Source organism: Leopardus geoffroyi, chromosome A1, assembly GCF_018350155.1.
Source record: "Leopardus geoffroyi isolate Oge1 chromosome A1, O.geoffroyi_Oge1_pat1.0, whole genome shotgun sequence".
Classification (NCBI taxonomy): Eukaryota; Metazoa; Chordata; class Mammalia; order Carnivora; family Felidae; genus Leopardus; species Leopardus geoffroyi.
The window spans coordinates 157141450-157168056 of NC_059326.1; the positions used below are offsets into that span (position 1 = coordinate 157141450).

General features: G+C 37.5%; 1 long non-coding RNA gene across 1 annotated transcript in view; it reads left to right on the plus strand.

The window, feature by feature from the left end:
* The first annotated feature begins 1775 nt into the window (after nucleotides 1–1775).
* Nucleotides 1776–26607, plus strand: part of LOC123608479 — a 29970-nt gene continuing 5138 nt past the window's right edge. The window contains exons 1-2 of the long non-coding RNA XR_006717253.1: nucleotides 1776–2010; nucleotides 22644–22820. This is a non-coding gene — a long non-coding RNA (uncharacterized LOC123608479). The remainder of the gene's footprint in view (nucleotides 2011–22643; nucleotides 22821–26607) is intronic.

A 26607-nucleotide genomic window follows, 5' to 3' on the forward strand; every position in this document is an offset into this window, starting at 1 on the left:
TCATAAGGCCCCAAATCATCACTGTCTAATGAGAAAAGCAATAATGCACTTTTTTGTTTCTTACCTGTTTCCTGCTACTGGAGCTCAAGGCAGGGTCAGCCCCTGACATACCTTGTGTTTAACATAGTGTTAAATAGTCAAAAGACATGTTTGTAGACCAAGTTCTACCCTTAGCTCAGGGTGTGAACTTATGTAAGTAATTAAATATTCTGTGGGTTTTTAAAAAACTTTATCGCTGTCAAAATGCCCACATATATAACCTATCTCCCTGGGTCTATCAAATATAATTACAAATATGAAAGCATTTTGAAAAGTTAAGTGGTTTATTGAAGTTGAATACCATTATAAGTATTCTTATTACAAATATATGAATTTAATAAACATTTATAAAGAAATTTGTTGCCTGTAATTCAACACAAATAAAAAGATAAAAAGAGCATAGTGGGGCCAAAAGAAGGTAGATTTACAATCAGAGAAGCTTTGGTTCAAACCGTGGCTGTGTTTATTATTAGCTGTGTCATCTTTATCAAGTACATTTATTCTTTTGAACCTCTATTTCTCCACCTGTAAAGTGGGATAATAACACTAGCCTTATGGGGGGGCACCTTGGTGGCTCAGCCAGGTGAGCATCTGACTCTTGAATTCAGCTCAGGTCATGATCTCATGGTTCCTGAGACCGAGCACCAATTTCGGCTCTGCATGGACAGCACGAGCCTGCTTGGGATTCTCTGTCTCCCTCTCTCTCTGCCCCTCCCCTTCTCGTGCTCACTCCTCTCTCTCAAAATAAATAAATAAACTTAAAAAAAAAATAATAGCCTTAAGGGATTGTTGAAAAGATTATCTAAAATATAACAGTAAATCCTACCACTCATCCAGTGGAAACGGAAACTGGTACAGCATCTGAAGAGAGATACATGGCAACATCCACCTCATCAAGTCGACATAGCCTTTGAACAAGCACTCCTAATTCAACAAGCCTATCGCACAGTCTCACACAACTATGAAATGACAATACATGCAGGGACGCTTATTATAGGATTATAACAGAGGTTTAGGAATCATCTAAATATACAAGAATAAAACCCATCCATACAATAGGAACTTATAAAACTATTTAAAAACCTGAGGAAGTTCTTTGTATATTTATATGGAATGACCTTCAGGAGAACTTGTTCAGTGAAAACCAAGTCACAAAGGGAAAAGTAGGTAATATACCACAATTTGTGCTTTTTAAAAAAAAAATAGAAAAAATATAAGCTTAGTATGCATGAAATATTTCTCTGAGGACACACAAGGATGGTATCACTTTGAGGAGGGAGGAGAGAGGTTGGAGGCACCCTTTGTACCCTTCTTGACCTTTCAAATTTGGAACCAACAAGTTTACCACCTATATGATAAAGTTGAATGGATATACGGATGGATGGATGGATGGATGAATCACAATATCTGGCATAAAGTAAGTGCTCAAAAACTCTTAGCTTTCACTCCCCACTCCTCTCCACCTAAATTATTTTAAAACCAAATGTATAAATTTTAACCCTTTACTAATTTTCCCTCCAATAATTGCAAATATTCAATTATTTAAATAAAACAGTAAATCTGTCAGTTTAAAAAAAAATCCTTATTTGCCTATGGCATCAGTTGCAGAAAATGAAATAGAACACTATCTTTCGGCAGATTCTGACTCTTTGGCAAAAAGAAAAAAAGCAAAACAAAAGCCCATTTCAAACCCAACGCAAACTCAAGGACATTGGCAATGAGAGAACAAGCTCAAACATCTCTGTACCTCCCTCCCCAAAGGGAACAAGGTGAACTCTCTTCCTGCAGAGCCTGAGCCACGTCATCATGTGAATTCAGCCTCCTTTCCCACCTGACCTTTACAGCCACTTTCCAGCAGCAAAATGAAATTTCCTGATTGAAGCGCCAATGAGGAAGGAAATGTTCCAGGAAAGGGAAGAGGCCAACAGAGCTACAAACTCAATAACGCAAGTAGTTGGGAGGACAGACAAAGTAATTTGACTTTATTAACTTTTCTATTCTTCTATGATTAAAGTGATCTCCCTTTACCTACAACCTACTATCCTTCTGCTCTCCATTTCTAGGACCATTTTTAGAATGCTTCTGGAGTCCTAAGATACTAAAACAGGCTGGAGTTCGGTTGGTATTTCCTATTTCAGTTCTCAGACTCCCTGCCTTTTCAGTACCTTCCCTTTCTTTTGACTTCATTTACTATATCCATCATGCTTTTGCAGCTCATTATGTGTTTAATCTTGAAAACATGCTTAAGGATATAGAACTGTACATGATATAGGACAATGAAAAGGTAAATAATAACCCCAGACAAGAACGTTGAAAGTAAAACAGTGCAGCCTGCCATAAAAGTCAAATGCATGAGAACAGTAGATGCTATGGGCCCCTAAAGGAGGAAGTTGCTGTGGTCTTAGGGAACTGGAAAGGTTTTATGAAGGAAGAAATACTGTTGGGCACCAGAGAACTTGGATAATGGAATGAAGAGGTGAGGACATCCCAGGTGGGAGAAACAGTGTGAGTGGAGGTATGGAGAATGGAAAACCTGAACCACATTAGGCCAGGAGTTGTCAGTTTGGGGCAGTATTTCCCAAAGTGTGTTTACGAAGAAGCACTTTGAAGATCAAAGGGAAAATGAATAATAATCAAGGAGACACAGATTTCCAAAAAAATGGGTTATTATCCATATGAAGATAGATGTAGATGCCAAATTCTTAGACTTAGGCAGGCTCATTAATTTAAAATGAGAGTTTTGTTTTTCATTTGGAGCATAAGAACAAATAAGATAAATTTGGGATAATTAAAAACTTGGTTTTTCCAGCTATCATAATATTTTTATATGCTATTAGTATCATTCCATCTGTGAGAAAAGACTAAAAATAAAGACATCCAGCAATTAGTATTACCAAGGCCACATAATTTCTTTCCTTCCTCAATCTAGTGCCCTCCCTCCTTAAGCTGGTGATTCTTAGTATCATCAAATGTGCATTTACTTTACCCAGATTAGTACAAAGTTTCAGGCTTTCAGTACAAGTCCTTTCTCATTTAATATCTCTCCAAATCCTTTGAAAGACCTGTGCTGTCATTTTGGTTTCTTTTCTTCTAATTATCCACGAATGCTGGATTTATGTTCCTATTTTTCAACAATCTAGCATAGTCTTGTAAAATGTAGCCCAGCATATAGCTCCAGAAATAGTTAGACAATGAAGAATTTTCAAACCTAGGGCAGATAAAAACTACAATATTACTCTCCATTCCATGATTTTTTTTTCATCTCTGTTATCATCAATTTAGTCAAGAGTCCTTCAGTATGAATTCTCAACATAGCAGTAAATTTGTTTCTGTTCTTTCTATCCATACTCACGTCTCTGGGGCAAATGTGAAGGCCAACTTTTGCCTTTATTACTTCAAGGGTGGTTCTGCCCTGAATCATCATGTACCACTGTACTTTCATTTTTTTCCCTCAACAAGAGGAAAAAAATCTATAGCCCCACATAGTTACTCGCTGTTTCTAAGGTATCATAACATGTGAGGTCAACTTCTGTTTTTGAAATACTGGAAATTTTGGAAACATTCACAATTATTAAGATGAAAATCAAATGTATGGCTAAAATTTAGAGATTTTTTTTAAAGATATTTAATACTTTTAAAGTTTTGTCAAACATCAAGGGGTATCCAGTCGTTTATTCTTTTAACAAATATTTATTGATTCCTTGAATGTGCCAGTCAATATGGACTAGGAGCTGAGGACACAGCACTGAACCAAATACTAGCACCTGTCCTCATGGAAATTATATTCCAAAGAAGAAGCAGGTAATAAATACAAACAACACATGTCATATTGTAAGAAAAACTGAGTCAAAAGGTAGAGAGTGCCTGAGGAGAGCACAAGGAAGTTCTCTCTCAGGACATAGCATCTGAGCTGAGACTGGGGGATGAGAAAAAGACATTCATGTTATGGGGTTGGATCAGGACAAACTTCCAGGCAGAAGGAACACAAATGCAAAAGCCTGGAGGCTGGAAAAAGTTCCTCAAAGTCAGGAGTTAGAAAGGAGGCCACTGGGGTTAGATTGCTATTTTCACTCATCTCTATAATCACACATAAGCCCAGTTCAGAGACATTATTTCTTGTTTTCACTTAATGCACCATTTTAGTTTCATGTTAAGTAACTGACTTCTTCACTGTAATTATGACTGTGTTTTTCTTATGCATTTGGGTCTTTGGAATTCTCTGAATGAATCTGTCTTTAACAATAGAGAAGCCTTCTGAGAGCCAATATATTAAAAAGCATCAGCTACCATTCCAGTGGTCAGGAAGAGTTAATAGACCTCCCAAAATGTCCAGTTCACTGCCAAGAAATCCTGTATACCCTGAGAGAATCTGGCTGGGTATTTGCAGCCAGCTGGTATTGAAAACTAAAACCCATTGTGTAGAACTGGCCAGTATGTTTTAAATATAATACAACTAATCTAGATTTTAAATGCATACACCCATTGAATTAGACTATGCTAATCTTTGCCTTTGAGTGCCCTGGTTTTAATCACATTTCAAACTAACAAAATGTCATGTAAAAATGGAAGGAGCAGGGCTTGATTGTCCCTTTTGAGCTCAGCAGGATCCTGGTGTCTGCTCCATCTGCTTCCTGTAAGCACTGGGCCAATCAGAAATCAGTCAGTCTGAAGATAACAAAATGCTGACTGCTTCCCCAGCCCTGCTCCAGTTCTCTGGCAAGTGGGAGAAGAGCTTCCTTGGCAAGGAATGGGGTAATCATTGAGAGGATGGACTTTGATGCCTGGAAGACTTACGTACAAATTCTAGGCTACCATTCACTGGCATTAAGACCTCAGTTCCTAGGTAACTGACCTGACCTCTCCAAGCTTCACTTTTAGTAACTGTAAAACAAGTATGATAACTATGCACTTGATTCATTGTGAGAATTAAGTATGAGACTGTGCCACACATTCTTATGTGGCATAATAAAGTATATGTAGCACACAAATACTTACGTGGCATAAGTAAACTATGTGGCACACAGTAGGTGTTCAACAGTAGCAGATATCGTCTTTATTAGTCTTAACAATAAATTCCATTCTTTGGGTGAGTAGAGAAACACCTCCTAAGCAATTCCCAATCCATAGAGATGAGGCAGGTACTGAAGGCATATAAGATAAGCAACCTACCAAGGCCATCTTGTACCATCAAGATGGTACAAGATCCAATTTATTCCCCTTATCTATGTAGGGACCTCAGGAAGACCATTGACCTAGGGACCCTCACTCTTTTTTTTTTTTTTTTAACGTTTATTTATTTTTGAGACAGAGAGAGACAGAGCATGAACGGGGGAGGGTCAGAGAGAGGGAGACACAAAATCTGAAACAGACTCCAGGCTCTGAGCTGTCAGCACAGAGCCCGACGCGGGGCTCGAACTCACGGACCGCGAGATCATGACCTGAGTCGAAGTCGGCCGCTTAACCGACTGAGCCACCCAGGCGCCCCCTTGGGACACTCATTCTTAAGGGAGGTGATTCCAACATGATCTATCTACTGTCCTGTGCTTTCTTTCCAAAGGTATTTTGGTCTTTTTTGGATTGCCATGTGGGAAAAAGAGTAACTGGCAGCAACTTCACTTCCCCTACCAATTCTAAGACAGCTCTGTTAAACCTCTGTCCCCTGGGTACTTGGTGACCTCAAAGTTATAGAGAAAAAAAAAAAAACCTGCTTCTAATACAATAAAAAAGCCTAGAATGTCCTGCCAAGAAACACTACAAACACTTGAAACTTACAAATGATTTCAGGTACTCATCACCTGATGGCGTTATTTGCTGTTTGTAACTTAGTAACAGTCAGCCAATTTTATAAATGCCTCTTACTCTTCCCATCAAAGTAGATTCTGTTAAAATGCCAGATTTTCTACAACAAAATAATACAGGACTTGAAATATTACTTTGAAGCAAGAACATAGAGAAAAACATTTCCTAGGCATTTTGAACATCCCTCTACTCGATGTACACACCTTCTTGAAGCCTTGATGATAGGCTTCTGAAGGCTGGATCTCAGCAATGGCAACAGTGGGCTCTACCTCTGGATCCAGCTGCCTTAGGCCTGGACATGAGAACAGCAATGGGAAGCCTCGAATAGTTGGCTGTCTTCCAACACCTTGTAACCCCTTGTTGGCCCCTGTCCCAAGGCTTTAGCACCAGTTTGGTGATGGGTTATTTGAAAGTCACCCTCCAGGATAACTTCTCAACAGAGTGGTCCCTGGGCCAGTAGAAACACTTGAGTTTATGGCAGTGATGGAATCACTGCCAGAGATTCTGCCTCTCCCTGACCTCACTTCCATCCATTCAGCTCCTTACTCCTTCTTGGCTTTCTTTCAGTTCTTCTCATACAACTTGCTCTTCCCTGACTTAATTCTTAGCACATTCAGTCTTTTCTAATTTGAATGCTTTTCCCCAGATCAGCTACACTCTTTGCAGGGCCCACAGCTAAGTGAAAAAAAAAAAACAGGCATTCTTATTCAAATTTCATTAAGAATTTCAAGATGGTGACAGCAGAGCTTTACATTAAGTATGGGACCCTTCTAAGCATGGGGACCTAAGCAAATGCATAGGACTTACGCTCACAAAAACTGATCCCGTGTTTCTTCTGCTCTTTACATAGTTGGCTCATCATCACTGATGTCATTATTTCTAGTTATTCTTTCTCAGTTTTTTTTTTTCTTTAGAGCACTTATCACAATTTTAGATGTTAACTAATTAGCTTACTTTTTTTGGGTTTAGCTCCTGCCCACCCAACCCATTTTAGACTGTAAGCTGCATAAGGGCAGAGGTGCTATTCAGTCTTAGTCATATGGATCTCCAGTGCCTGGAATATGTCTGGCATAGTAGACACTTAATGAATATATGCTGCATAGATGGATTAATTTATGTGTTGTTGGGTTTTTGTTGTTGTTTTGCTTTCAGCTTCAAATTCTTTTAATAATTGAAATCTTCAGTGCATGAAATAGCTTTCGACTTGTCAGAGAGAAAGCAAGAACCTGTAAGAGTAATCGTGCCTGAGTTGAGTTAGTGTCATAGAGTTCTCTTCTCATCTGAGAAATGGTCTCTATTTCCCCAGAGATAGCTTGCTTTCTAGAATGACGTCATTGCTTTTATGATTTCTGATCTACCCAAATTTCCATATTTTTCTTGTATAAAGAAAACATCCCAGTCATTCTATGAGGTATATTTAGAAAAGTAAGAGATGGATATTATGATGTCTCTGTGGGAGAAGTGAATGAGGAATTATTCTGACCCCAACTGGTGTGCTGTGGACTGGGGTACAATTCTGACACTAACCACCCAGAATTAGCACAGATCCCACAGATTAAAGAGCCCAGTACCCCAAAAGACACTTCAAATACCAGCTGTAAGTGGAGTCCCCAGGCCACCCACACTTTTGACCAAGTGAGATGGTCGTGAGTTCTCTGTGGGAGAGAAGGACAGGCCTCTCAAGCAATGGCTTGAGAGAGTAAAGAAAGAAAATTGGCATGGGTTTTTATTGCAGTTAGGGGATTGAATCTCCTGCAAGTGCCAAAGGAGGAAACACAGGACTTTCTTCTCAACTAGTGCAGATGTGGGGCACAATGGGAAGGGGGAAGGTGACACTGAAAAGTGGTTGGCAGTCAAACATCAAAATATGGAGTCAGATTTGTCATTACACACACTAAAGTAGACAGAATGTTCTCTGCATCCCCATTGACACATCACATAGTTTCAAAATTTGTCATGCAATTTCTTGTTTCTTCTAAACTTCTTCCCACTTCCCCACCCCCATCAGATTATTTTGAGGTAAATCCTAAGCATCAGACCATTTTATTTACAAATATTTCACTATGAAGTAAAAAATACAGACTTTCCTTTAAAATTATACCTAGAATTCCATCATTAAACCCAAACAAATTGACAATAATTCCTTAACATTATCAAATATTCATTCTGTGTTCATATTTCTACAACTAGCCTATATTTTTTTTAAGTTTCTTTTATCAGAATTTGAATCCAAAGAACATAATTACATTTAGTTAACATGACTCTTAAGTCTTTAATTTAGGTTCCTACTATATCTAATTATTTTTTTCCTTGCAATTTTGTTGCTAAAGAAACTAGGTTGTCTTATGGTCTTCTGTCTCTTTTAAACTGATAGTAATATCTAGAAGCTTGATCACATTCAAGTTTATTTTTTTTTTTTGCCTTTTTTGCAAGCCACTTTTCTGAGGTTGCTATAAACTTCTACAAGGAAGTACATGATATCCAAATGCCTTTTTTAAGTGATGCTAAGAACCACTGATGGTTGGTTCACAGATCCATTAATTCATTAAGGGCTGTAAAATGATGAATTCTTAATTCTATCATTTATTTTGCTTACTTAAAATACTTATGTAAGAAGGAACTTCTCTTTGCCAACCACTTGGTTACTTGTGGTATGGTTCTATAGGAAAATTAGAAGAACTGCTTGAGTTTTTCCCTATATTTATCATTATTTATAATGAGTTGGTGACCTTGTGTCTTCAAAAGGCAATCTCTGAGTCTGTTGGAAGATTTATTAATTAATGGTTTTGAATACATGGGTTTAAATATGTTTGCTTTTATTATTCTCATTATCAAATTTTACAACCTTAAACTAGTTGTAAAAATGAATGAATTAACTCATTCATTTGTCAAATGAGTTCATTTGACATGATCCCAGTGGTCTTTGATAACTCTCTTATTTGTTGTGACAAAGCAAATCTTCAATGTTTCCTTGGACTGGACATTTCTCTAAGACATTCTTGTGCCTTTAGTTGGAAATGGTACTTAGAGATCAGTATCTGAAAGCTAAAATTACTTGTAGCTCTTGGGTTGATATTATAGAATTGTTTACGTTTCTATTTTTGTATTTCCATTTTTATTTCAGATTGATTTTTTAAATTCTGCTCCCACTCACTAATTTGGTAGTTTTATAGTATTTTAATGTTCTTAAAGTGGTTATACCAGAGGTTGCAACAATCATCTTTAACTTACGTAAGTTTAACTTCAAAGAATATTTTATCTCCTTTCAGATAATGAAAGGTTTTGATCCCATTCACTTCTTCTGTAAAAATATATACTATTGTTGTCTTATATAACTTTAAAGTATATGTATTTTGTTTATATGTTTATATAGTATTATTGTTTCATACTATCAATATTCATTTAGCTTTACCTTTTTCAGTGCTTGTCATTTCTGCCTGCATCTTTAAGCTTTCATCTGGGATGTTTTTCTACCTGAAAACCTAATATTTCCTTTAGTGCAGATCTTCTGGTTATGAAATCTGCCAGTTTTAATTTGTCTGAAAAAGCATTTATTTTATCTTCATTTTCTTTAGGCTAGAAATTATTTTACTTCAGTAATTTGGAAAATACTGCCCAACTGTGTTCTAGAGTCAATTGTTTTTCTAAACTTTGTCTTTTTACTCTGCTTACTTTATTTTGTTTTGTTTGCAGTTTCAAGTTTTTATTTAAATTCCAATTACTTAGTATATAGTATAATATTAATTTCAGGAGTAGAATTTAGTGATTCATCACTTACATATAACACCCAGTGCTCATCACAACAAGTGCCCTCCTTAATCCCCGTCACCTATTTAACCCATCGCCCCAAGAACCACCACCCCCTTAGCAACCCTCAGTTTGTTCTCAACTAAGGGTCTGTTTTATGGTTTGCCTCTTTTTTTCCCCCATGTTCATCTGTTTTGTTTCTTAAATCCAAATATGGATGAATATGCCATCATCTGTTGTTTCCTGTGTTGTTAATTTTAACTATTCTGACAGATGTGAGGTGATATCTTATTGTAGTTTTGATTTGTATTTCCCTCCTGATGAGTGATGTTAAGCATATTCTCATGTACCTGTTAGCCATCTGTATGTCTTCTTTGAAAAAATGTCTATTCATGTCTTCTGCCATTTCTTGACTGGATTATTTGTTTTTTGGGTGTTGAGTTTGGCAAGATCTTTATAGATTTTGGATACTAACCCTTTCTCTGATATGTCATTTGCAAGTATCTTCTCCCATTCCATAAGTTGCCTTTTAGTTTTGCTGATTGTTTCCTTTGCTGTGCAGGAGGTTTTTATCTTGATGAGGTCACAGTAGTTGATTTTTGCTTTTGTTTCCCTTGCCTCTAGAGAGGTGTCTAGTAAGAAGTTGCTACAGCCAAAGTCAAAGAGGTTGCTGCCTGTGATCTCCTACAGAATTTTGATGGTTTCCTGTCTCACAGTTAGGTCTTTCATCCATTTTGAGTTTATTTTTGTGTATGGTGTAGGAAAGTGATCCAGTTTCATTCTTCTGCATGTCACCATCCAGTTTTCCCAATACCATTTGTTGAAAAGACCATGTTTTTTCAATTGGATTTTCTATACTGCTTTGTAAAACATTAGTTGGCCATATACTTGTGGGTCCATTTCTGGGTTTTGCATTCTGTTACATTGATCTATGTGTCTATTTTTGTGCTAGTACCGTACTGTCTTGACAACTACAGCTTTGCAACATAGCTTGAAGTCTGAAGTCTGGAATTGTAATGCCTTCAGCCTTGCTTTTCTTTTCCAAGATTGCTTTGGCTATTCAGGGACTTTTGTGGAACCGTACAAATTTTAGGATTTTTTGTTCTAGTTCTGTGAAAACTGCTGGTGGTATTTTGATAGGGATTGTATTAAATCTGCAGATTGCTTTGGGTAGCACAAACATTTTAACAATATTTGTTCTTCCAATCCATGAGCATGGAAGATTTTTCCATTTCTTAGCATCATCTTCAATTTCTTCCATAAGTGTTCTATAGTTTTTCAGAGTACAGATTTTTACCTCTTTGGTTAGGTTTATTCCTAGCTTCCTTTGGATTTTGATGCAATTATAAATGGGATCGATTCCCTGATTTCTCTTTCCGCTGCTTCATTATTAATGTATAGAAATGCAACAGACTTCTGCATGTTGATTTTTTATCCTGTGATTTTACTGAATTCATGTATCAGTTCCAGCAATTTTTTGGTGGAATTGTTCTGGTTCTCTAGAGTATCATGTCCTCTGTGAATAGTGAAAGTGACTTCTTTCTTGCCAATTTGGATGCCTTTTATTTCATTTTGTTATCCAATTACTGAGGCTAGGACTTCCAGTACTATGCTAAATAACAATGGTGAAATTGGACACCCCTTTCTTGTTCCTGACTGTAGAGGAAAATCTCTCAGTTTTCCCCCATTAAGAATATTAGCTATGGGTCTTTCATATATGGCCTTTATGTAGTTGAGGTATGTTCCTTCTATCCCTACTTTGTTGAGAGTTTTTATCAAGAATGGGTGCTGTGCTTTGTCAAATGCTTTTTTGTGCATCTATTGCAAGGATCATACAGTTCTAATCCTTTCTTTTTATTAATGTGGTGTATCATGTTGATTTGTAAATATTTAACCCCCCATGCAGCCCAAAAATAAATCCCACTTAATGGTAGCAAATGACTCTTTTAATGGACAGTTGGATTCAATTGACTAGTATTTTGTTGAGAATTTTTGCATCCATGTTCATCAGGGATATTAGTCTATAATTCTCTTTTTTAGTCAGGTCTTTGTCTGGTTTTGGAATCAAGGTAATGTTGGTCTTGTAGAATGAGTTTGGAAGTTTTCCTTTCATTTCTGTTTTCTGGAACAGTTTGAGAAGAATAGGTATTAATTCTTTAAATGGCTGGTAGAATTCCTTTGGGAAGCCGTCTGTTCCTGGAATTTTGTTTGTTGGGATATTTTTGATTAATGATTCAATTTCTTTGCTGGTTAAGGGTCTGTTCAAATTTTTGATTTCTTCCAATTTCCATTTTGGTAGTTTATGTTTCTAGAAATTAATCAATTTCTTCCATATACATGGAGGTTAAAGAATATCCTACTAAAGAATGAATGGTCAACTAACCATGAAATTAAAGAAGAAATTTTAAAAATACATAGAAACAAATGAAAATGAAAACATGATGGTCCAAAAACCTTTGGAATGCAGCAAAAGTGATCATAAGAGGGAAGTATATAGTAATACAGGTCTACCTCAAGAACAAAGACAAATTTAAAAAACATAACCTAACCTTACACTGAAAGGAACTAGAAAAGGAACAACAAATGAAACCTAAATGCGCAGCAGAAGAAGGGAAATAATAAGGATTAGAGCAGAAATAAATGATACAGAAACAAACAAAAACAGTAGATCATAGCAATAAAACCAGGAGCTGGTTTAATAAAATTTATAAACCCCTAGCCAGACCTATTAAAGAGAGAGAGAGAAAGAGAGAGAGAGAGAGAGAGAGAGAGAGAGAACACCCAAATAAATAAAATCATGAATGAGAGAGATTACAACCAACATCTGAGAAATACAAAAAATTATAAGAGAATATTATGAAAAATTATATGCCAACAAATTAGGCAATACTCTGCTTTGTATGAGATTTTTATCTTTGACATTTCTTTTCAGCAGTTTTAGTATCATGTGTCTAGCTGTGATTTTCTTTGAATTTACCTTGCCTGAGGCTCGTATTGCTTGTCAAATCTATGGCTTGATGTCTCTCATCAGTTTGGGAAATTTTTTCAGCCATTATCTCTTCAAATATTTCTTCTGCCCCTTTCAATTTTTCTCCTTCTCCTGAGATTTCAATGAAACATAATGCGACTTTTTTCTATAACTTTTTTTTACATCTTTCTCTTGTTTTAGAATTCCCAACCTCTTGTCCCTTCATTCTAGATGTTTTCTCTTACCTGCTGCTCTGTTTATTAATTCTCTCCTGGGTAGTACATGATCTTCTAAGTCAAACCCTTGTGTCATTAATTTTAGATACTATATTTCTCATTTCTTTTCATTGAACTTCCCATTCTTTGCAAAAGTTATTGATCTTGTCTTTTATCTCTTTAATCAAATTATACACATAGTTTTGAATTCTATTATCTAGATTCTCTATGAATCTGTTTCTGTTTGTAGTTTTTAATTATACTGTCTAGTTTCCTGATACACCTTTTATTTTTTATTGAGTGCCAGATATTGCACATTAAAAATAATAGATGCAACTTGAGCCCTATAAGAATACAATCTTTTTCCCCAAGAGAATTCACTTTTACTTCTGGTAGGGACCATGAAAACTGCAATTTTGGATTTGCTTAACACACAAAGGGATTAAAATTATTTGAATCACCTGGGCTTTAGTACCTGAGAGCACTGGTCTAACTTCTATACGCTCTTACTTGGGTAATGGATGCATCTACGGGGTGCCAACCCAGTGCCTAGGAGTTTGTCAGGGACCTTCTTGTTTTCATTCTCCCCACCACCCAGTCACATGATTTTGTTAAAATATTGCTCAGCTTTTCAGGTCCTCAACCCATGTTTCTGAACATGGCAGGCAAAGCTGTGGCAAAAACAGCTCAAAAATTCTGAACTCATCCCTCTGGATTTACTATCCTGGACCTTAGTCCCATAATTCTTTGCAACCTTGGTGGTTCTCTGATACTTTCAAAAAGGTTATTTTCATATTTTTGCACCCATTTTAGTTGTTCTTAATGGCAATATTAGTCCAAATTATCCTTTCAGTCTCTACTGGAAGCCAAAGGCTAATGTCTATGCTTTTAGATTGCTAGTACAGCTATGGTAAAAGTTAATTAAAGCTGTTCTGTAAACTAAAAGAGTACTCAAAAATCTTAAATCTGAAAAACTGATGGTACATTAAATGATTTGAGGTGATGGACTTTTGTATTTTCACAGTTACATATTAAGTGCTAAAAATTTCTTTGTAGTAAGTTAAAAAAATGAGTTGATTTGAAGAAAAACATTAGTGAGAGAGAAGTCAGTGCCTTAATGTGGCAAAAATCATTGATATCTTTCACATATAACTGCAGTTTGACAGCCTGAATTTTAAAAATTGATCATTGGCAAATAAAGAAATGGGAGAGAGACTCCTTTCCTGGCTTTATTCAAAATATAAATTAATTATTCATTTTAGTTCCTAGCTTCAAGCCAGCTACATTTTCAAACTACCTTAAATAAACGCTCCAAGACATACAGACAGCAAAAACTTTGCGTAGGAAATGAATACTTTAGGAATAGCTAAATCTATAAGTTTATAGAGATTTGCCTTAGAAGTATAGTATAACTGATACTTTCTTGCAAGGGTATGTATTACTGATTCCTCCAAGAAGTCCACTAAAATAATGCAAACCATTCCAGAAGATCCTCCCTCCCAGAGGAAGACAGGAGAAAAATATGGACAAAGACTAGACAGAACAAGCTCTGCAGGAGCTTTAGAAATGCTTTCTATTAATTTTATTTGAAAAGGTCCCAGTTCCTTTTTCTTCTACCAACTATACTTCTGGAATTCTTTCTCCAACTTCCAGATTGCTCAGCATCAAATTTCGCTTGATTAATGTGATATACATGTTGTTTTTGCCCTCCAGTATCCCTCTGGAAAAATCACCTCTCCCCCACCCTTCATGTGCTCCTAGTTGGGCTATCAATCATTGTGTTCCTGTAACCCTAGTGGGTTGGGCACACACTGGGTGTATTAGTTTCCTATTGCTGCTATAACAAATGATTACAAATTTACTGGCTCAAACAATACACATTTATTCTCTTACAGTTCTAGAGAGCAGAAGTTCTAAAGTCAAGGTGTCACCAGGCTGCATTCCTTCCAGAGGCTTCGGGGGAAAAATCCATTTCCCTGCTTTTTCTAACTTCTAGAGGCAGCCTGAACTCGTTGCCCCATGGCCACATCCTCCACCTTCAAAGCCAGAAGCATAGCCTCTTCCAATCAGGCTCTCTCTGACCTTGGATTCCACTCTGCCATTTCCTTCTCTATGATTCTGCCCCTCTTACCTCCCCTTTATAAGGAACCCTGTGACTACACTGAGCCTATCAAAATAACACAGGGTAATTTCCCCAGCTCAGAATCCTTAATCACATCTGCAAAGTCCCTTTTACTTAATATGGTAACACATTCATAAATTCCAGGAATTCGGCCTGCCACATTGGGTCAGTTTGGGTCAGTTTGAATACCAATAGCTCAGGCCACAGAGATTTTTGAAGAATGAGCTCACAGCCCAATCAGAGACAATGAGAGAATTTTCAAAGGTTGATATGTGGATGTTGAGAAATTCATCTCTTCCTACCACTGTTGTTTATCAAAACTGCTGTGAATGTCCATCTTGTCTGACACACAGAAAGAGATTAAAGCAGACTCCAGTCAGTCTGGAACAATCAGAAGCAAGGAATGGACAGGTGCAGGGGAGAGATTGGGGAAGGCCACACCCCTAGAAATTTCCTTAAACTTCCCTTACCAAGTAGATTCTGAAATAGTGTCTCCACCCACAAACATCTCAGTACCATGGTTCAATTCATTCTCTTATTGGTTAAGCAAGTTTGAATGTTTTTTTTTCCCTTACTCATTTAATTGCTTATCTATAAACTGATCTCTAAATTCTAGGTCAAAATCCCCTGGTCTACAGTATATTACTCTGGCTTAAAAGATCAAACTAATCATAGGGAAGACCTTATTTTGTACTCAAGCTTTTTGTGGTTAGAATTTCTGCTGCTTTTCTCCACATGAGAAAGAAAGGAAAAGAAAAGGATACAGGCAGCATCTTTCCAATGGAAATATAACAGCAACTCTCCTCCTATGCTAAAGTTCTCCTCAGTAGCAGACTTCTTTACCAATTACCTTTGTTTTTTTAGCTTTAATTTTCTTTGCAGAAGGACTCATTTGTTTAATTATCCACTAACACTCATTTCTGCATGAGTGGAGATACTGGCTATAAGGAGTCCTAAGTCATTTCCTAAAAGAGATGTATTCTTTGTAGAAAACAGAATTCTAAACAACATTTAAGTATGGTTTTTTGGTAGGTTTTTTTTTTTTTTGTAGAAACATTAAAATTGCTTTCATCATAAGATGCAATACTATTTTTTGCCATGTAGGGATCTTCTTCATAGACTAGCTTACTCCATGGAGAAATAAATGTATTACGTTTGGATCAATTATCAGCTATACAGATCTATGCGCCTCTCCCCACTCCAACACACACACACACACACACACACACACACACACACACACACAACTGTAAATTTTCAGCATTCCATATTCTTAGTAACATTTCTAAGTCAAGATTACTTTCTACTTGTGATTTATAAGGTTTATTACATAACCAGCTTCATATATCTACTTCAAAATTTAAACAACCTGCGACTGCCGAGAGGTCTAGTCTGCTTTCCATGGTGACCCTGGAAACCACTCAGACCAGACAACCAGTCACTGCCACCAATGAATCTGGCTCCATTGCCAGCATGTTTGCTGTTAGTTGACAACATTTTTATCTGACTTCTGCTAAAATTAACCTCACTTGGAATACAGTCTTTCTGTTTCATCAGTATAATTACTGGCCCTCAAGTGCCTTCCCAAAGCTGTTGTTTATAATGAATCATGTAGCAGAAAATATACAACTTTGTTCTTGAGAGCCAAGCAATGACAATTCAATCCTATGGCAGAGAAAATGCAAAAGCAATCAGTATAAAAACCCAATGGTAAAGGCAATTTCTTCCTCTTTAAGTGAATCATTCTTTTGGTGAAGGAAACACACGCACAACACACACACACGAGCCTGCACTTTAAAACATCTCTCATTCTAAAAATCAGTGACCGACATCTATTTGGTAGCTCATCTCATCCAGGTTAATTATAAACTGGGTATATGTCATGGCACCATGACCATGACCATGAAACCATATGTCAGGGCAAAATGAGGAACTAGAGCTAATACTGCATCAGGAGTCATGAGAAGGGCTGATGTTTCTCCAAATGCTTTCTTTGTACTGGTAAATGACTGACATGTCACCATTAGTGTTTTATTCTTTCAATATAACAGCTGGATGTGGCTAAAGTGCAACACCCTTGGGGCAGGTTAGCATTCAAACTTCTTCTTCTTCTGTGTGGAGGATGGACAGGTTCTTCCCAGCATCAAGTTTAGTTTGGAGCAGCAGCCCTCAACCCTGCCTGCACATTAAAATCACCTAGGAAGCTTTTACAAAACATGACTGAAAGGGTTCTACTTTAAACAAAGTGGATCAAAATCTCTGGGGGGTGGGGCTTGGGCACCAGTACTTTTTAAAGTTAAAGTGCTCCATGTAACTTCCAATGTAGGGCTACGATTGTGAAGCTAGAGGGTTTCGATGAGAAAGGAATGGAGAAGATAGGGGCTAAGCACACAGTGTGAAGGCACAATGTGTGCACACTGACAAACCTCACCCAGGAAGAAAGGAATAAAAGAGGGAAAGACCTGAGAAGGCTGTCCACCTGTGAAGGAGGGCTTGTCTGTACTCCAAACACGCCCTCCACCCCCAAATCTGCCCATTTGCACTTTAGGTCTATCTGTTGGTGGGGAAGGGAGATGTGACCCAGGCCTTACCAGCTGTAGCCGTGAAACCCTCTGAAAAAGTGATTGCTTTGAGGAACCCAAACTGGACCAATCTAAACCCAAAATCCTTTAGATACAGAACTTTTACTGGAACTGTTGGAAAAGAAGCTCTTTTTCCAGTGAGAATGCTAAACTGCCAAGATGTGAGTCTAGATCTGCTAAGGCTTGCTACTATACTGAGGGGAGAAGCTGCCTGAGAAGGAAGCCAATGTGGAAGGCTTTCCAGAAGGAAGAGAACCAATCCTAATGGCATTCTGTGAACACTGGATCTTACCTCACATATTATATAGACCACAGTGGTGGGAACCAATGAACTCTTAATGCTTGAGTCATTTTGAGTTGAATTATCTATAAATTACAACAAAAAGAATTCTGAATAACAGACAAGTGGCAAAGCCCAAATGAGTCAATGAAATTGTCTAGGTTGCACTGTCAGATCTGTTACTGTCCCTGCTCTTGGGGGAGACCTGGTTTAGTCAAAAGCGGTAAAGGTTACCCTAAGCTATAGAAAAGAAATTGAGATTTTCAGTGTTTCAAAGTAACTATGTTAGACTTTTCCTTTTATTTGAAAACAAATGTCAAAAAGAAGAATTGGTGTCTTTAACTAGGTCCCTAATTTTAAGAAAATCTAAACTTTTTTTGCTAATTGAGTTAAACTGAGCGAGATTAATTATAGCATCAGTTAATTTTTAGCAACACTTAACCTCCTATGGTGAATCAATCTCTGATAAAAACTTAGTTTACAACTTTAAGTGGAAAAAAACCCATAGTTTTCTGCAACAAACATTACAATAAATTGGGTTTCTATGTACATTAGTAGTCTAGTCTGGAATTTACGAGTTAACAATCCTTGAACTACTCAAATCAGCATTACAATATTTTAGTAAAGCTGAATGTCCTTCATAGCAAACAGAGACAAATATACAATTTTATGGTAAGATATGGAATAAATTTATATGTAACTTACATTTTACAGTCACTGTTTTGAAAATATTTGTCACCTTCACCTTATCCATTTACCATGTAATGAATGGATGATTCAAGTCTGGTCATCTCAAATCTCATGGGTCAACAGACTCCCTTCTTTCCCAGCTCTTTATAAACAATTTCTAGTTGGAACTAGAAATCCATAACATTCAGTTATACTTTTTAACCAAAACTGATTTAAGTAAGGAATTATAATCATCTAATTTTACAGGTCTGTACTTGAAATGCCCCAATCTTGTGTTTCCCCGTGAACCAAGTAGATGCTAGTAGACTTTGATAAAGTTTTAGGGACAAGACTCCACAAGGGTGAAGGAATACACTTAGGAACAAACCATATGAGTCAACAGGTCTCAGGAACAAGGCTAAGCCACCACAGGTAGATGTGGGTGTGACAGGCCAAACCAACCAATGGCCCCCCTCCTAATTGACACTCCTTACATTTGTTCAACATTTAATGATGTGTGATCTGGCAGCAGGCAGTTTTTGTTTATTTGTTGTTTGGTTCCATGTTGTGAATGCTGCTGTTTTAATTTCCACTTGAGGTCATTGCTTTCTGCAGCAGGAACGGGACTAATTAACGTGTCTGTCAGTAGGTAAGACGTTGCATATGGAAACCCAAAGTAACTGGTGGCATAATTCTGACTTATCCCAACTGTATCTTAACATGCCTTAAAAACTAGTGACCCGACTAACCTGCTCTCTGATCCTGCCTTCGGCCCATCATTCCTGGTTTGGAGCAGGCCACCGCTTAGAATAAATCCTAATACTGGGGTAACTGTTGTCCTTGAGCCTCAAAATGTTTTCTCTGGCATTTCACTTCCTGAGGTATGTGCATTCGGCCACTAATCCAAAGGGAGCTCGCAGAGCTGTACCTCCAGTTCATCTTCACTGCCTCTCATCCTGGCCTGTGCCTTTTATCCCATCCCATAGGCTCAGTAGGACCACAGCACATAGTCAGCCCATCTCTCACTCTGAACATTTCCCAGGTAGGAGTCACACACCTGTCCACTGTGTGCTTCTCACTTAAGGGGACACATATCAAATTCTCCAAGTGAAACCCCTTTCTCCCTCTTTTTTTAAGAGTGAAGCAGTCTAGTTTATTAAGTTTTTTTCATGTTTATTTTTTCAGAGAGACAGAGAGTGCAAGAGGGGGAGGGGCAGAGAGAGAAGGGGACAGAGGATCCAAAGCAGGCTCTGCAATGATAGCAGAGAGCCTGATGCGGGGCTCGAACCCACCAATGGTGAGATCATGACCTGAGCCGAAGGCAGAAGCTTAACTGACTGAGCCACCCAGGTGCCCCGAAGCCCCTTTCTTTTGAACCTAAGCACATATAACTTTTCTCCCCTTGGGGGGTAGGTCTCTAAGGATATTCTCACACATTCTCCTTGATCCCCAAAAAACTCTTTTTTATCCTAGAGGTGGATGAGGTATAGAATCCTATAACTGATGTATGTGTAACTACATTTCAGACACTTAACTTGGAAATCTGTCTCACAGATCATATTGTTATCTATCACCTGAGGGTTCCTCCAAAACTTCCCTTTTAATCTCCTGTTTTGGCAAGGACTGCTCTAGCTGGCCTACAGCACCTTTAGAAAACCTCGTAAAATCATCCAGATAAAAAATGAAAAGATTCTTTGCCGAGAATATTTAGAACACCTACCCTTCATCATGTCTCACGTGGAGAACAATTGGATGACGACCACCTTGTGCTCTATTTCTCATCTCTGAGGTTCCATGCCATTTTTAGGAAAACTTGGCAAACAGTGTTGCTTTAACTTATAGCAAAGGCAGAACCACCTCGACTGCCTGAAATAACTCCCTCCTTGATCTACCTGTAACAGTGTCCGATTCATTCCCTGAAGAGTGTTCGGTGTACTGCAGACTGAAAAGACACACAATTCAGCTCAGCAAGATTTCAAGAGTCAAAACTGCTATAAATAAATACAAATCACCTATCTACTCTGGGGTGTGATAACTTGAGTCAACGAACCTTTACAATTGTGTCTTCTAAGTAACAAGACAGATAAATCCATGGTTGACATTAGAAGAGGCATAGGATCTTCTCAATACTTAGAGAGGCAGAACTTTTTGGGATAGCAATTGTAAAACTAATACATCCTCATAGTTTTTTGTTTTTTTCTTTATTTTTTTTAACGTGCATTTATTATTGAGAGACACAGAGACACAGAGCATGAGCAGGGAAGGGGTAGAGAAAGAGAGGAAGACACAGAATCTGAAGCAGGTTCCAGGCCCTTAGCTGTTAGCACAGAGCCTGACATGGGGCTTGAACTCACGAACTGTGACATCATGACCTGAGCTGAAGTCTGTCACCCAACCAACTGAGCCACCCAGGTGCCCCAACACATCCTCATAGTTTTAAGAATCAGTACTGACCATCAGAGAAAAACAAATATCATGTGATTTCATTCACATGTGGAATTTAAGAAACAAAACACATGAACATAGGGGAAGGGAAAGAAAAATAAGATAAAAGCAGAGAGGGAGGTAAACCCTGAGAGACTCTTAAATACAGAAAACAAACTGAGGGTTGCTGGAGGGGTGGTGGGTGGGGGTATGGGCTAAATGGGTGATGGGCGTTAGGGAGGGCACTTACTGGGACGAGCACTGGGTGTTATATGCAAGTGATGAATCACTGGGTTCTACTCCTGAAACCAATACTACACTGTATGTAACTAAACTGAATTTAAGTAAATAATGTACCCCCTCCCCCCAAAAAAAAGATTTAGTAATGACTAGATCTTCTATCTAAACTATTGGTGATTAACAACACGTAAATACCATGTAAATACTTTTTAAAATAGTTTTCCATACATATATAGAAATATAAGGAAAGCTTGCTAGCTTTAATAGCTAGATAGGTAAATGGAGAGTAAGACCTTTTCTTTTAAAAGGAAGCATAAAATCTAACATAGCATCAAATGCCTCCACATTTTTTTCAAAGGACCGAGTATTTTATCTTCCATTTTATTTGTTTGTGAAAATACTGGGGCTCTGTTTTATCGCTAAGAAGGGAGAAAAAACAAACCAAAACAGAAACCCCCTTCAGAGATTGCCAGGGAGAAAGCAGGAGGTAAATGTGGAATCCAAGGTGGATTCCTGGAGCAGACAGAGGCTATGACAGGCTGGGAGCTGAGAATGCATGGAGTGCAAAGGAAGTGTGCTGGTTTGTTATGTTGAACATGAAGAAAATTCAAAGGTATTTGATCTTTCACACTTTGTTTGCCTTCTTTTGAGTTCAGTCTTATTTTATTGATCCTTTTACTTATATTAAAGATAAAAATTTATCTGGGAATATCCATGGATTTATTTTCAACAGAAAACATTTGGCAAATGATCTGATCGGTTCTGGAGATACAGAGACGAACCCAAGGCCAACTGTGTACCCAAGATGTTTCCAGTTCCATGGAGAAAGCAGCATTAATGCACGATGACAGTAAGATGTGGTAAATCCAAGAGTGGAGTCACTTACAGAGGGCTATTGGAACAAGAAAAAACCCCCTAAGAAGTAGCTTAGTCTAAAGCACTCTAGGCATAGAGAGTGGTGTGTGCTAAAGATACAAGAAGTGACAATACAGGATTTATTTCTGGAATGCAGACTAGTTCCACAGGCAGGGCAGCCTGCCCGGTCAGCGCCTCTGTCTGGTTTGCTGCAGTCTGATGTACACACCTACTGGCTCCCATGGATTTGATAAGCTAAGTAACAAGAAAGGGAAAATGTCTGTGAGGGCTTACCCACATACCAAGCCAGTAACAGACATCCTGAGATCACCTTGGTATTTAAGTTAAATGTACTCCACAGAGAAGCCATCTCACTACCTTGTCTAATTTAGGAATGAAAATGCATGTGTGCTCCGTGCAGTAGACTCTGGTCAACCGAAATAATACACTTTCTCTTCCCTGTCCCACCCTTAGACCCAAGCCTCCCGTTAATCTCCTCATTTGTTCCTACTTAGAGCATCTGGTGGAATAATGTTTTCATTGTTTTTAAATAAATGTATTTTAAAATTAAAAGTGACTTGAAGGTATCCTTCAGTGACCTTCAGGACACTTTTCTAAGAATTTTGGAAAGGGGGGAAAAAAGTAATTCAAAACACTTACAGGTATTGGAAATGCCTTCTCCTAACTGGGATATTTTCTTTAGGTAGGTTTCTTCCAGATGACCAGCAGCACCTGCAACTTGTTAGAAATGCAATTTCTCCAGCCCCAGCCCAGACGTACCCAATCGGAAACTCATGCTGGGGCCCAGCCGCCTATATTCTAACAAGACTCCAGGTGATTCTGATGCAGGCTCAAGTTTGAGAAACGTTGTTCTAAAGTGGTAAGTAAGGGCCTGGAAAAGCCCACAAATATTCCTATACAAGACTGCCAGTTATGTTATAAAAGTGTTTATCATTAAAATGTATTTCTTGTGATTAATGCACAAACCCCTTAAAGTGATCATATCTTACTTGGGGAAATCACAGCCACAGACTCACCAGAGGTACCTGAGGCATCTTTCTCCTCCAAACCCCTTCTTTTGTTGATGAAAACACTGAGGCTCAGAAAGGCCAAGGAACTTGTCCAAGATCACAGAGCTGATCAGCGGAGGGCAAGATCTAGTCTTTAGACTTCTTAACACAAATTCAAGATCTGGGCAACAAATACTAATCAACTACACAAATAAATTCAGTTCCTCTAGCGAAAAACAGGGATTCAAAAACATGGACTATAGTGAAAATAGTTGTGTTTCTAAGCAGTTTTTTTTTGTATTAGGAAACTAATACACATTCATGTAGGGAAACTGGAATTAATAAAACTCCTAAAAAAGACAAAAAATACCAAGAAAAGTGTTTTTAAGCTTTAGTGTGTGTACATATATGTGCCAATATGTGCACAAAAATATTTTGTAGAATAATATATACATATATTCCACTACATATATATACATATACATATATATGTACATATACATATATGTATATTCCACTACATATATATGTATATATAGCAGAATAATGTTTTCATATACACATATGTATGTACATATACATATACATATATACATATACTCAACTATATATATATATTATGTGTGTGTGTGTGTGTGTATATATATATATATATATATATATATATATATATATATATATAGCAGAATAATGTTTTCATTGTTTTCAATGAAAGGGAAGGGAAACAAAAAAAAAGGTAAGGGAGACAAGGGAAACAAAAGCAAAATGAACTATTGGGACTTCATCAAGATAAAAAGCTTCTGCACAGCAAAGGAAACAATCAACAGAACTAAAAAGCAACTTACAGAATGGGAGAAGATATTTGCAAATGACATATACAACAAAGGGTTAGTATCCAAAATCTATAAAGAACTTATCAAACTCAACACCCAAAAAACAAATAATCCTGTTAAGAAATGGGCAGAAGACATGAATAGACATTTTTTCAAAGAAAACATACAATACAAATGGGTAACAGACACATGAAAAGATGCTTAACATCACTCATCAGCAGGGAAATACGAACCAAAGCCATGATAAGATACCACCTCACACCTGTCAGAATGGGTAAAATTAACACAAGAAACAACAGATGTTGGTGAGAATGAGGAGAAAGGGAAACCTTCTTGCACTGTTGGTGGGAATGCAAACTGGTGCAGCCACTCTGGAGAACACTATGGAGGTTCCTCAAAAAGTTGAAAATAGATCTACCCTACAACCCCACAATTACACTAATAGGTATTTACCCAAAGGATACAAAAGTACAGATTCAAAGGGGTACATGTACCTGATGTTTACAGCAGTATTATCAACAATAGCCTAACTATGGAAAGACCCCAAATGTCCATTAACTGATGAATGGATAAAGAAGATGTGGTGTGTGATGTGGTGTGTGTGTGTGTGTGTGTGTGTGTGTGTGTGTGTGTGTGTGTAATATTACTCAGCCATCAAAAGGAATGAAATCTTGCCATTTGCAATGACATGGATGGAGATAGAGTGTATTATGCTAAGCAAAGTAGGTCAGGCAGAGAAAGACAAGTATCGTATGATGTCACCCATGTATGGAATTTAAGAAACAAAACAGATGAACATAAGGGATTGGGGGTGAAAAAGAGAGAGAGGGAAACAAACCATTTTAATGATTGATTTGTATTTCATTAGAATCTATTTTTTACATTTTCTTATTTTTTACATTTACATTGTTTCCAACATTTTGCTCTAGGAATAGGAAAGAGAGTAAGATATGAAATGTCAGTAACATGCAGGAAAGGTGCATTACATAAGCAGGCCACAATTCAGTACCAAAGAAGGGACCCTTGTGAGCTGGAGAATTGAAAGACCAGGCCCCTATGGAGATACTAAGATGGGGAGGAGGAATATTTCAGGAAATGTGGAAATCCCCAAGTAAAAATGACCAGTCACAATGTTCCCAGACATGGTACGTGTACAGATGTGGCAACCCCAGAAAGCACACAAAGGTTCACCCAAGGCTAACACATCCACTCGCTTCTCTGTGTCCCATAACTCTTAGAAGTTACTTTTCTAGAAAGACTTCAGTCAAGTGATAATAAACCTCTTCACTGTTTCATTTATCATAGAAAGGACAATTCATCAAAACAAATCTTCAGAAGAATTCTTGAAAGCTAATATAATACACGCTTTTTCTTTCTTAATCAATGCCTGTTGTTTCCTCCCATCAGAATAAAATTCCGTCTTTTTTTTTAAACTCAGTGCAAAAACAATGTTCTCTAATAATGATGGATGACCTATTTATATCATATGAAAGTGAGAGTATATTGCTTCTAACCTAAAAGGCTATGTTTAGGTTGCTCAGCTAAAATGTTCTCTAGTTATAAAATATTTATAAAGTAATTTTCCTATGTTTTGCCCTTTCAACAGGTTTGAGATTATAAGCATAGTGTTTGGGTAGGAACTACATTCATATCTTACCAGTTCAACAATTTTCCCAAACAAATAACAATCTTTTCCCAATTGGGTCCTTACTCAACATAGTCATAGTCTTTATTTGTAATTCTATCTAAATTTTAGAAAGAATTTCAACACCTGTGTTGAGTGACAAATTTTTTTAATTGAAATATTCTGATCTTCAAATGGCCACTTACATTTTCACACTTTCCTTTTTAACTCTTTGGCAGCATTTCTAAAGGGCTGGTCTTTTTTGGATTTTAAATGTCTGTTCAAAGAGAAAATTCACAGAGATTTAATCATGCAGAGCTCCAAATGAAATAAAACAAAACTTCTTTTCTGAAAGGCCAAGTATTCCCATGTTGACCTTGAGTTTCAGTGGAAGAACCCATCTCCTGAGCAGTTGGTAGTGACACTGACTCTGTACCATTGTTGGGGGAGGGGACTCCACTATGGAAGTCCACCAAGGAAGATACCATTCACCTCTAAAAGAGTTTCAAGGAAATTCCTTCCTGAGCTTTTTATGGGGACTATTCTCAAAAACAAACTTTCTGAGGCAATATATCTGAAAGTGTGTTCTGTGGTTCACAATTACCCTAGGATGATAATAACTGTTTCTCAGTTTAAAATAAAACAAGATTGCCTAATTATACAGCTTTTGGAAATGGTTAAGCAAAAGTGAGCCGTTCAACATGCTAAATTACCTGCTGAAGAAGGGAAGGGGTAGAGAGGCAAATGGTGGTTCCCAAAGCTTATCTGACCATGAACGCTTCCAAAAAAAAAAAAAAAAAAAAAAAAAAAAACTATTAAATGTCCCAGTGAAGAATTTGAAGCCACCAAGGCAGCATCAAAGGTCAATTGTCTCTTCTTTTATGTCCTGCCCTAACATTACCTCCACAGTTTTACTGACAATTCTGTAGATACTTTTACCCTTTCAGCTCTGTTCTTATGAATTTACATCAGCCTATATTTACCCCAAGTGTTGGAAAGGATTTTCTGTCATGAAAGCACGTAATTGCCTTATTTTCTAATTCCTGCAAAGGGACAGGTAGCTGTTCCTAACGTGTGCCATGGCACTACTTTATCTCTTTAGACTTTTCCCCTGGTGTCTTTCCCTCGTGTACACATATGTTGAATTGAAATCAGTGGAATTTTTTCAAACATAATTCAATTGCCTCTCCCATATTTCTT